This window comes from Nicotiana attenuata, chromosome 5, assembly GCF_001879085.1.
Source record: "Nicotiana attenuata strain UT chromosome 5, NIATTr2, whole genome shotgun sequence".
NCBI classification, from domain to species: Eukaryota; Viridiplantae; Streptophyta; class Magnoliopsida; order Solanales; family Solanaceae; genus Nicotiana; species Nicotiana attenuata.
In genome coordinates, this window is record NC_031993.1 from 4,951,164 (window position 1) to 4,963,686 (window position 12,523).

Sequence of the window (12,523 nt, forward strand, 5' to 3'; positions counted from 1 at the left end):
TTGCTTGTGATTATGATTTTAAAGTTTACGTGGAATAAAAGAAGAATTCTGTTATGATTTTAAAGTTTATGTGGACATGTAGTCCTGAAGTCCAGAACTTAGGGTTACAAGTTCAAAAGTTAAGGACATGTAGTCCTGAAGTCCTGAAGTTAAGTTCAAAAGTCAAGGACATGTAGTCCTGAAGTCCTGAAGTTAAGTTCAAAAGTTAAACATGTAGTCCTGAAGTCCTGAACTTAGTGTTACAAGTTCAAAAGTTAAGGACATGTAGTCCTGAAGTCCTAAAGTTAAGTTCAAAAGTTAAGGACATGTAGGACTTCAAATGTAGTCCTGAAGTCCTGAAGTTAAGTTCAAAATTTGATCACGCCCAACTATGCCTTATAAAAAGGACAATGCAGACGTTGCAAATATAACCTGAGTATTGTGCCCAGAGTCGAATCCACAGAGAATTAACCTATCAATCACTATCTTTAGACCTACTAAACTCTTTAGAATCAATTTCCCAAACGTTGAGAATCACAGTTGATGGTATTTTTAATAACTAAGATCAACAGTAACTAATAGCTACAAATTAAAGATGCTAAGCTGTAAACAATAATGAGAAAGTGCTAAGGTAATGATTTCCCCTATTGATGGAATTCCTTCTGTTTATGCTTCATACAAATTTACCAACACATCTCTATCAATCATAAACGCTCATCTTACCGTAAATCTCTCCCGAGTAATCACAGTAATATACTAATTGCACTCTCCCGAGATACACTAGCTTACTTTATTTAGCACAATTCACTTTAGATTACACCCAAGGCTTCGTTATCCCTAATCCCGCCTTTAAACCCTCGATTATAGATTCCTCTTATACTTTGGGAGTGGTGTTGTTCAACAATAACCTAAATATGCACTCTTTTCCTAGTTATGCACACTAAATAGGCACAGCTAATTGAGGATCCTGTCAATTAACTACAACAAGCACAGAGTTGAACAAATAGAGATTGAAACTAGCAATTTGTATTCACATAAACAAGATGTTCATCCCCCAGTAGGTTCCATCAAAGCCTTAGACAAAGGATTTAGCTACTCATGACTATGGGAAAACAAACTAAGATAGAATTCATCATAACTAGCAATAAAAATCAAAGAAAAGAAGAACTATGTTTTTGGGTATTCTCTCACAATAGTTTTTCTTGCCAAGATACTCTAAAATTCAATACATGCCTCTCTTGGGCGAAGTCTCGTATTTAAACTAGGGTTTAAGTCTAAAAATCCCGTGTTTTACACTTTAGTCCCTGAAGTTTTCTGCTTCCGCCGCGGTTCTGCCGCGGTCGCGGTAAACCGCGGCCAAATGCCTTCTCTGAATCTCATTTTATCTGCAGCTCTCTTCCACCGCAGTTCTACCGCGGTCGCGGTGGAACCGCGGTCAACACAGTTCTCTGAATCTTCAGGCCTGTTCTGCGTGGTTTACTTGGGGAATTTCACAGTTGGCCTCTTTTTCTTCATTTTTGACTCCAAAAGTACTCCCTAGCCTTCCCTGGTCATATATCACCTGCAAATCATGAAAAGCACTAATAAGTGCATTTTGTTATCACTTTTATTATCAAAACTATACAAGAAGGTGGTTATTTAAGGCGTGATTATAGTTAAATTCACCTATTATCAACACCCCACACTTAAACCTTTGCTCGTCCTCGAGCAAGTTAAACCACACTTCTAGGCCTAACCGTTGGATGCATTGCCCAAAAGTTTATGCCACACCCGCCATTATGAAAGAATAACCTAATCAGTGCAACAGTCACACTCAGATGCAGACTCTAATGCCATGACACACTCGTGCTTACTCTAGTTACTCTAACAGAGGTGAAAACTCACTTTTTCTTCCTGAGTCACATGCCCTCACATCACAAATCTGAGAGAAGTTCCACACACAATAAATTAAGCAACAAGGAACCATAGAAAGACAGAATTCACTCACTCTCAGCAAAGAACATTCACATGCCACACAGATACACCATAGGCTTGCCCCTCGTGTAATACTCTACTAATCGAGCTGTTCAGTCAAAGATCAAAAGGTCTTTATTTGGTTGTAATGTCGGCTAAGGGACGGGTAGGATATATTTGGATATAGTGACTAACCTCCCTAAGCACTTTTAATACAAACTTCCTTTTGTTTCAATTTCCATGTTCAGCCCAATCGTTCTTCCACATTTTGTTTCATATTTGCCCCCCACTTTTCTTTAGGTGCACTGGCCTTTTTCGCTTTTCTTTTCTTTTCTTTTCTTTTTTTTTCGTTTTGTTTTGTTTCGTTTTCTTCATCTCTCTCTTTTTTTTAACAGCCATTTCACCATTCAAGTATTTCTTTCCTGATTCCCCTTTTTCCACTCCCCTACTACCCCACACTTTGACTTTTGTATGTTCTTTAATAATTCACGTGCTTCTAGGAGGTACAGGTTCAAACAGTCAAACTACTCAAACACAGGGATGTAGGTTATTATAGGGTTATCAAAGAACAGGCTTCAGGATCAAAGGGATTAACTATGGCAATATGTACAGGTGGATTCATAATTATACAGGCTATACAAAGAAATGCCTCAATCATCTCTAAAACCAGACAACTTCTATTTCGCTTTGCAAACACACAGGGCAAGTTCTAGGTATCGCATGCAAGCACATAATGCAAGTAATAGCTCACACACACATGGCATGTAACTCATTCCGAATCAGCTTATCAACACACTCATACAAGCGTTCAAGCAAGACAAGATGTGCAAAATTAAGGCATCAAAGTATGAGTCTACAAACGAGCCTAGATGTCGCACCCTCAGTTTGTTTTTGTTATTCTCAGGTGTGTACATCTAGGGTTGCATTCTAGCCTTCACCCATCTTGGTCCTAAAACTACAAAAGAAAAATCTACCTAACCCGGTTCAAGAAAAGCCCTTGGAAAGAACCGTGGTCAAAAGAAAAACCAAGGGAGAATTACTACACTACCTAAAAAATAAAATAAAATAAAGAAAAATCTACCTGGACTACTTCCCTCAAGAGTACTGTCCAAGTGGTCCGTCCTCAGGAAGAATCCTTTACAATTTTTTTTTATATATCTGACTTTGACCCTCAAGAGACCCGTCGATAAGTGTCCGTCGTTGGGCCAAGTCAGTTACTTCTAATGTGAGTACAGTCAATTATACACAACAACATCAATCTAGTATTACAACATACTCAATGTCTATATACACTACAATACACTACCAGAGCAAGTCTCCCACCCCACACTTAAAATTATGGCATGTCCTCATGTCATATCAAAAATAAGAGGGTAAAAGAAACTCCCTGGTAGGCCAAAGGCCGAAGCACTAGCAGCTCATGGGGTACTCAGGCTTCTCCCAAGCTTGGTCCTTCGTGTGGGTACCTCACACTTAGTTCCAACCATTTGGTTTGTTGTTGCATCCTTCCACTACCTTTGCTTTCCATGCTCCTAGAAGAAAAAAAAATTGACACACTTTTCTCGCCACTTGGATGATATGAACTGGGTACCTAGCTTGGAATCAAGCTTGTGACCTCGAGTGATCGGGGGTGGTACGTTGATGATCGAGCCAAGCTTTAAGTACTTCATTTTGCACTTCTTGGCTTTCATGTGAGGAATGTAATTTTGCCTCCTTGTTCCCTCAAATTGTAAGATGAATGGTTGTTGCCTTTCCTCCTTGCAATCCCTTATTGAGTCGTGTAGATCAATTCCCATATCACCACACAAGTCGAATGTTGAAAAATGCTTGAAATGCGACTTCAAACCTTCATTTTGCACTTCTTCTCGGATTTTGACATCCTCGTTTTCCCCCGGGTTAGAGTCAATCTCAACCAAATTTTTATTCACACCGATTGACTCTAATCCTATTTTTTTCTCGGCATCATTAACACTCATGAAGTCAGTTGGCGGATGTTCAATTCTTGAATCCTCAAAGTAACGCTCACTTTCTTCCTCGAAATTGGATTCTTCTTGATTTTGATCAAGTGCCAAGAAAAGATTTTCGGCTTCCACATCTAAGGAGAGTTCTTGGCTCTCATTAACTTCCGAGGCTTTTTGGACCTCTAAAGCTTCAAGCATTTCTCCCATTTGTGAGTGACACCTTTCAAGTGCCAAGTCATTTCGGAGACTATTTTCCAAAAGCTCCTCCAAGGCACTTTGTTCTTTGTTTCCTCCTTCAAGTAAACATTCCAACATGAGCTTGAACTCTCCATTTCGGCCATGCTCAACTTCTTCAACTCCCATGGCCCTATAATTTTCATCACAAAAAGTAGAATCATCATAGTGGGGGCTTGGGGAAGGGAAGGACAAATAAGCGCAATCATCCCAATGACCATTTTGAAAACCACACTTATCACAAATACTCCACTCATGGGTTTGAGATTGTGCGCACAATCCACCCCTGGGAGAATTTAGACAATTTTGCCCCGAGTGTGGTCCTCCACAATAAGGACAAGGGTCATCAAAGTATGAACAACTACCATCCGACCAATTTTCATTACATGATGCCATTTTTCAAAACTAAGAAAATAAACATGAATAACAATAAAAATAGACCAAGGTAAGAAAAATTAATTACACAAATATTCACAAGTTGGGTATAGAGAAAACTGACTACACTAAGAATTTTTGTACTTCTATCAATGGTAATTGATAATTCCGTTAATTCCCCGGCAACGACGCCAAAATTTGATCACGCCCAACTATGCCTTATAAAAAGGACAATGCGGACGTTGCAAATATAACCTGAGTATTGTGCCCAGAGTCGAATCCACAGAGAATTAACCTATCAATCACTATCTTTAGACCTACTAAACTCTTTAGAATCAATTTCCCAAACGTTGAGAATCACAGTTGATGGTGTTTTTAATAACTAAGATCAACAGTAACTAATAGCTACAAATTAAAGATGCTAAGCTGTAAACAATAATGAGAAAGTGCTAAGGTAATGATTTCCCCTATTGATGGAATTCCTTCTGTTTATGCTTCATACAAATTTACCAACACATCTCTATCAATCATGAACGCTCATCTTACAGTAAATCTCTCCCGAGTAATCACAGTAATATACTAATTGCACTCTCTCGAGATACACTAGCTTACTTTATTTAGCACAATTCACTTTAGATTACACCCAAGGCTTCGTTATCCCTAATCCCGCCTTTAAACCCTCGATTATAGATTCCTCTTATACTTTGGGAGTGGTGTTGTTCAACAATAACCTAAATATGCACTCTTTTCCAAGTTATGCACACTAAATAGGCACACCTAATTGAGGATCCTGTCAATTAACTACAACAAGCACAAAGTTGAACAAATAGATATTGAAACTAGCAATTTGTATTCACATAAACAAGATGTTCATCCCCCAATAGGTTCCATCAAAGCCTTAGACAAAGGATTTAGCTACTCATGACTATGGGAAAACAAACTAAGATAGAATTCATCATAACTAGCAATAAAAATCAAAGAAAAGAAGAACTATGTTTTTGGGTATTCTCTCACAATAGTTTTTCTTGCCAAGATACTCTAAAATTCAATACATGCCTCTCTTCGGCGAAGTCTCGTATTTAAACTAGGGTTTAGGTCTAAAAATCCCGTGTTTTACACTTTAGTCCCTGAAGTTTTCTGCTTCCGCCGCGGTCGCGGTCAAACCACGGCCAAATGCCTTCTCTGAATCTCATTTTATCTGCAGCTCTCTTCCACCACGGTTCTACCGCGGTCGCGGTGGAACCGCGGTCAACACAGTTCTCTGAATCTTCATGCCTGTTTTGCGTGGTTTACTTGGGGAATTTCACAGTTGGCCTCTTTTTCTTCATTTTTGACTCCAAAAGTACTCCCTAGCCTTCCCTGGTCATATATCACCTGCAAATCATGAAAAGCACTAATAAGAGCATTTTGTTATCACTTTTACCATCAAAACTATACAAGAAGGTGGTTATTTAAGGCGTGATTATAGTTAAATTCACCTATTATCAAAAGTTAAGGACATGTAGTCCTGAAGTCCTGAACTTAGTGCTACAAGTTCAAAAGTTAAGGACATGTAGTCCTGAAGTCCTGAAGTTAAGTTCAAAAGTTAAGGACATGAGCAGAAGGGTATTTTTGTCCGGGCAGTTAAAGTTTATTAAAGCAGTGGCTAAAGACTAGAAATATTTTAAACAGTGGCTTAAAAGTAAATACATGTGTTATTAGTGGCTAACCGTGCACTTCCCCCTAATTGTACATCTGGCTATTTTTAATTTTTTTGCCCGATTATCATCCTTGTTATTGGGCTACATATGGCTCAAATAAACTAGGCCCATAAATGGCACAACTTAGTCCATAACACCAATTGATGGAAATGTTTTCAAAAATAGACATTTTCCAGATTTGTACTTGAGCGCCAGAGATTCTAAAGTTATTTAAAAATAATTAATTTTTGAGCGACTTAAAAATGTGAAACTCCATAACAATATCCTGAATAAAATTATGGATACTATCATGGGTTTTATTTTTTTAAAGTTCGAAATTCATGACACCATAATTGATTTCAGCATCAGGATAATAACTTGGATTTTCACTTGTTTAAACTCGAAATCCATGATGCTGTCATGGTATTTCCATATTAAAAATTACTAGACACCAACAATTTTTGAGTCTGGAACCGAAATATGATTTATTTGAACTTAAAGAACCAAAATGTGTGGGAAAATTGGGCACCATAATATGTATAACGCCTTACTTCACTGCGCTATACCTTAACGGCCGTTTGTCCGTTAAGGTATAGCGCGGTGAAGTAAGGCGCTATATTTGAACTCAAATGGGCGAGAAGGTATAGCGCCCTTATGTACCGCGCTATACTATAGCGCGGTAAATAAGGGCGCTATACCTACATAAATAAACGGGCCCTTCTCCTTCCCCACCAAAACAGAACGTCCCCTACCCCCCCCCCCCCCCCCCAATTAAAATACTCCAAACAACGGTCCCCCCTCCCCCTATTTTTAACCAAAAAAAATTCGAGTGGAGCCCACCTGTCCCGCAAAAAGTGTAGATTCTCGGTCCCACATCGTATCTATGGCGTTATCTCGTAGTGGGTTGCTTGTTTCGGCTCCAAATCACCAAATCTTCAACTTTCCAAAAACTTTAAATCAAGGTATTCTGACTTATTTTTTCTTAAAACTCATGTATAAAAAATGCCTATTAGTTGTTTTTACTATGTTCTATGTTATTTCGTGATTGTTTTGCGATTTAATTAATTTATTGTTTTTTATCCGTATTATATTATTAGTGTGATAAAAAAATTAGTAAAATAGAGAAATTGTTATTAGTTGTTAAAAAAAAATGTTAATTAGTTAATTTTTACTTTGGTATATATTTTTTCGTGATTGTTTTGTGATTAAATTAATTTATTGTTTTTATCCGATTTAGATTAGTTATTTGCTAAATGATTAGTAAAATAGATAAATTGTTATTTTAGGAATAATTAATCTTATTAAGATGTTATTGTTGTACATATATGAATATGTGACTTTAGTTCCCTCTAGTGGTATCTTGTGCCCGTAATTTTAATGTAGTGCTCATATTTGTAATGTGGTGCCCTTTTAGTGTAGTAAAATGTAGTGCCCTTTACCGTAGTATCTTTGTAGCTATTGAAATTAATCATTTAATTATCTGTTAAACCCGAAATATCTGAAAAAAGTTGATAGTTCAAATACAAACTCTCTCAAATTTTAGTCAACAAACGTAAGAAAATAACATTAAAAAATAACAATATTTGTCAAACTAAGTATAGTTACATGAATATTTAATAATTAAATCTTGTATAATTATAAAAATTAATTATTTAATTTTATTATAGTCAAAAATAGGTGAGTAAAATACTAACATATAAAATAATAAACTAACATATAAAATATTAAATTTTAATATAAAATAATAAACTAACATATAAAATAAGAAACAAACATATTAAATAAGAAACAAACATATAAAATAATAAACTAACATATAAAATATTAAAGTAACATATAAAATATAAAATTATAATATAGAAAATGTACAACCAATTAACAATATAGTAAGAATATCGAATAAATTTAATATTAAAGATATTGGAATATATTTAAAGATGTTAAGCAATAAAAAAGAAAAATACTTTAATTAATATTGTTCAATTTACAGTAGTCGTCATGGAGGTTCCGCCTGTGCATCCCGAACGTGCATCGCTCGAGCTACTGTTGCTATAGGCCGAGCATAGGTCTTCGTACATATGGGAGGGGCAGTTATTGGCCCAGACGTTCCGCGCTAGACGAGTAGACGATATGTGGGACTTTCTTAGGGCCCACCATCTCCATCCCCGTATAGTTAGACGCCTTCAGGATACAGGTTTCTATAGGATCATAGAGATCGGCCGGTTGCAGTTGGACTAGTCGTTGATCACGACTTTGATAGAGCGGTGGCGATCGGGGACGCACACTTTTCATTTACCCATTGGTGAGATTACTATCACACTTTAGGACGTCGAGGTTCTGTATGGGCTGCCGGTTGATGGACATCCTATAGCATACCCGCATGCTCTCAGAGATTATACGAGATTGCAATACTTGGAGATGTTGCAGCGGCTCATCGATTTTTAGCCAGCGGAGGAGGCTTCATTGAGTGGGGCTAGTTGTCTGCAGTTGACGCTCGTCCGACTGCATTTGGAGGCGATGGAGGCGGACATTACAGATGATACACCGGAACTTCATATTAACCGGTACACGAGATTGTTGACGCTGCTTATGTTTGGAGGAGTATCGTTCCCAAACACTTCGGGAAACCTAGTCAGCTTGAGATTTCTTTATCATCTTGAGCGGCTAGATGATTTACTTGGTTACAGCTGGGGTGCAGCTGTTCTAGGTCACTTGTATAGGTAGATGCGCCGGGCGAGCATGGGCACCCAGCGAGACGTTGCCGGATTTTTGCTGCTGCTGCAGGTGAAAACCTAGTCAATTATATTTATGATTATAACATACATAGTAAAATATACCTTAAATTTTACGTCCACAATGTACATTAGGTTTGGGCCTGGGAGCGGTTCCTACAGTTCCAGCCACCTTTACCACCCATCGCTCAGGATGCACCACCTCCACCGTTTCTCACTTTATCTAGGAGGTGGATTGATAGGCGAGGTCACAGACGCAAGGTCGAGGCTCGACATAATCTCCCCTATTACAAGGATTTGTTGGATTTGCTTGAGGGCGCGCAGGTACATGTATACTTAAGTTTACTTGGCCTGTCTTTATATGTGTTGCGTATACTCACGATTCCTGTTTTTACTTAATAGTTCATATGGAGGCCATATAGCGATGAGCTAATAGCTGGTTTGCCCGATTATTGCTCGACCGGCCAACTTATGTGGAGCTCTTCCGTACCGTTGATGTGTCTCGATATTGTCGAGCATCATGCCACCGAGCGAGTCCTTCGCCAGTTTGGTCGACCGCAGCTTGTACTTACTCCGCCCGCTTGGCTTAGGACATATTACCAGCAGATAATCGTTCCAGAGTTGACCAGGCATATGTGGCCTAGCTAGAGGCGCAGATTGAGATTTGGGACCTGATAAGTAAGGAGTTTGACCGCTTATTTGCTCTCTTTTACTTGCGTTTTAGCTCAAAAATGCTTAAAGATATTCCCGAGAACTAATTAAATGTGCTTTCGTGCAGGAATATTGGGAAACGAGCCAAAGAAGTCAAAATCAACTCATAAAGGAGTCGAAATTGGACAAGAACCAAAAGAAGGCTACAAGGGGCACAGTGCGGACCGCACAAAAGTGAGTGCGGCCGCAGAACCTAAGGGCGGCCTTTGACAGAATTTCAAGGCAAAATGTGGACCGCACAATTCTAGAGCGGCCACATAAGACGGAGTTCAGAGACTTGTATTTTTGGGCCATGAAGATGTGCGGACCGCACCATAATTGTGTGGCCGCACTCATAATTGTGCGATCCGCAGAAGAGAAGAATCAGAGAGCCATGTTCCAATCCAAGTTCAAGTATCTGGCCGCACTAAAAAATATGCGGTCCGCAGTGAAATTGTGCAGTCCGTACTGATGAATGATCAAAGAACCTAGTATTCTGAACCTGGAGCTGTGCGACTGCACTCAAAATTATGCGGTCCGCACTTTTGGTTGTGCTGCCACACTCACTTTTGTGCGGTCCGCACTTGGCAGTCTGCGGCCTCACTCACTTTTGAGCGTCTACACTGCCTCTTCTGAGACTCTTTGCACAGCTGGCCTGCAACTTCCATGCATGTATTTGTGTCCTTTGAACCTGAACTCTAATTGATTCTTATTATTATGAATTGCAGGCAATGGTTAGATCACGTGGTAGAGGAGATACATCAAAAGGGAGGGCAGAACCCTCCCGAGGCCGAGGCAAGAGTAACCTACCACTTGCCATTCAGAGAACCATAGGAAAGAAACCAACCGCCAACAGAGTTCTTGAACCCTCCGAGACCAGTGAGTATCTCCCATCTGGGGAAGCCTCTGAGGGTAACTCCGTGCAAGCACAGTCGAAAGCCCAATCACAACAAGTCTCGGATAGATTCCACTTGGTGGATGAGTCATCTTCCGCTTCTAGTTCTTCTGAAGGTTCGGAAGAGGTTAGCCAAGATTCTGAGCCCTCTTTCTCACATGCCCCGGCTACACCAATCAATATTGATGATGATGATGATGTCCCTAAAGATGGTAGAGGGGGTGATGCTACAGTGGGGGGTTTAGAGAGGTCGAGGAGAAGGGAGATGTGGGAAGACAGATTCGTCAGCTTGACTGCCTTCAACAGATTTAGAGAGTGGTGGCCCTAGAGATCGCTCACTCCTGAGCGACAATTCTTGATGAAGGATTTGGACAAGCACAACCCAAATGTCCTCAGGTAGTTCCAGGAGAGAAAATGATGGAAATGGTTCACCCAAAGCGTCCTCGATGCAAATAGCACTTGGTTAAGGAATTTTACGCCAATGTGGCTCACATTAAGAAGGGTACCAAGGTGACAAAAGTGTGAAATCTGAAAATCCGATTCGACTCCTGTGCTTTGAACTCTTATGTGGGATTTGAAGAAGTGGAGGCAGTCTAATACTTGGAAAAGCTAGCTATGGGTGATGCAGCTCACCCGTGGCTAGCTGAGATTTTGGCTATTCGAGGATCAATACCTCCGTGGCTTACAGCAGGGGTTCCCATAGTCTGGGACACCTTAAACTTTGAAGCAAAAAGGTGGGAGACGTTCGTATGCAGCCGCATTGATCCGTGCCTCAATGAGAACAACCTCCTAATGCCCCATATAGTCTTGGTGGCCTCAATTATGGCTGGGTACCCGATTAATGTGGGTGCTATATCATGTCCACCAACATCACTCTTGCTGTCCAAAAAGATAAAAGATCCTACCTGTACCAAACTTCCTCACAGAATACTTCAAAGATCAAAAAGTGGAGCCGAGGCAATATGACACAGAAGTTAAGGCCAAGAAGCCTTTCTCATGGTACCACCTACAAGGTAGTGACAACCCGGAGTTTAAGGGTAAGGCAACTACCTCCGCTGGCCAACCTGAGGAGCCAACGGTAGTAGTTACTGACACAGCTGCCATGCCTTCCACAGCAGCCGGTCCTTCCACCGGGAAAGCAACCATGCCACCTTCATCTTCTAGACCACCAAATTCATTATCAGTATGATTATCAGTGCTAGCTTTATCCACTTATCCATAGACTGCGCTGCGAGTCTCCCAAACATTAGTCTTAACAACTGGATGCAGGCAGCTACTTCAAAGTTGTCTGAGATATCCACTGCTGTTACAACACAGTCAGCAGCCCCAACAGAGCCACGGGTACCTCCGTCAGTGGAGAAAACATTGAAGAAGATTCTGGACAACCAGAAGACCATTATGGAGACTCTAGTGGCGCATGGAGAGGTCATTGAGGAGTTGGGGATGCAAACAAAGAAGATGCGGAAGACTCAGGCATCGAAGAGGTTAGTGGACAAGTTGAGAAAAGTGGTTACCAAGATTGCATCTGCCGGAGATCTACCGGTGGACTTACTTATGGAGGGAGCACCTTCAGACCCAGCAGCACAGGTAGCACCAGCAGTACCAGAGGCATCACATATAGGCCAGTCTGAGGAGCCGGTTGCGATTGCCCACACCGGTGAGGAGATGATCCTGATGCTCAGCAACCCTGTTGTCCCACAGCCAGGTGATGATGAGATATAGCTAGAGGAGACAGAGGGTGCTGCGGATCCCATGCAGACTGAGACCACATAGGGAGTTCTCTTAACTCTCTACCCTTCCGTGATCTTATTTTTGTTAAGCATTGGGGACAATGCTTATTTTTATTCGGGGAGTGGTTGTCGTGCCTTTTTTTCTCACGAAATCGGGTTTCGACACATGACAACTCTTTTAAGGAAGGGTTTTAAAATAAAGAGTCTCCACCTAACGGATTAAGGTACGTTAGGGCACCTATTTGCAGATAACTCTGTCTAACCAATTTGCGTCACCAAAGATCGGGTAAGGGCT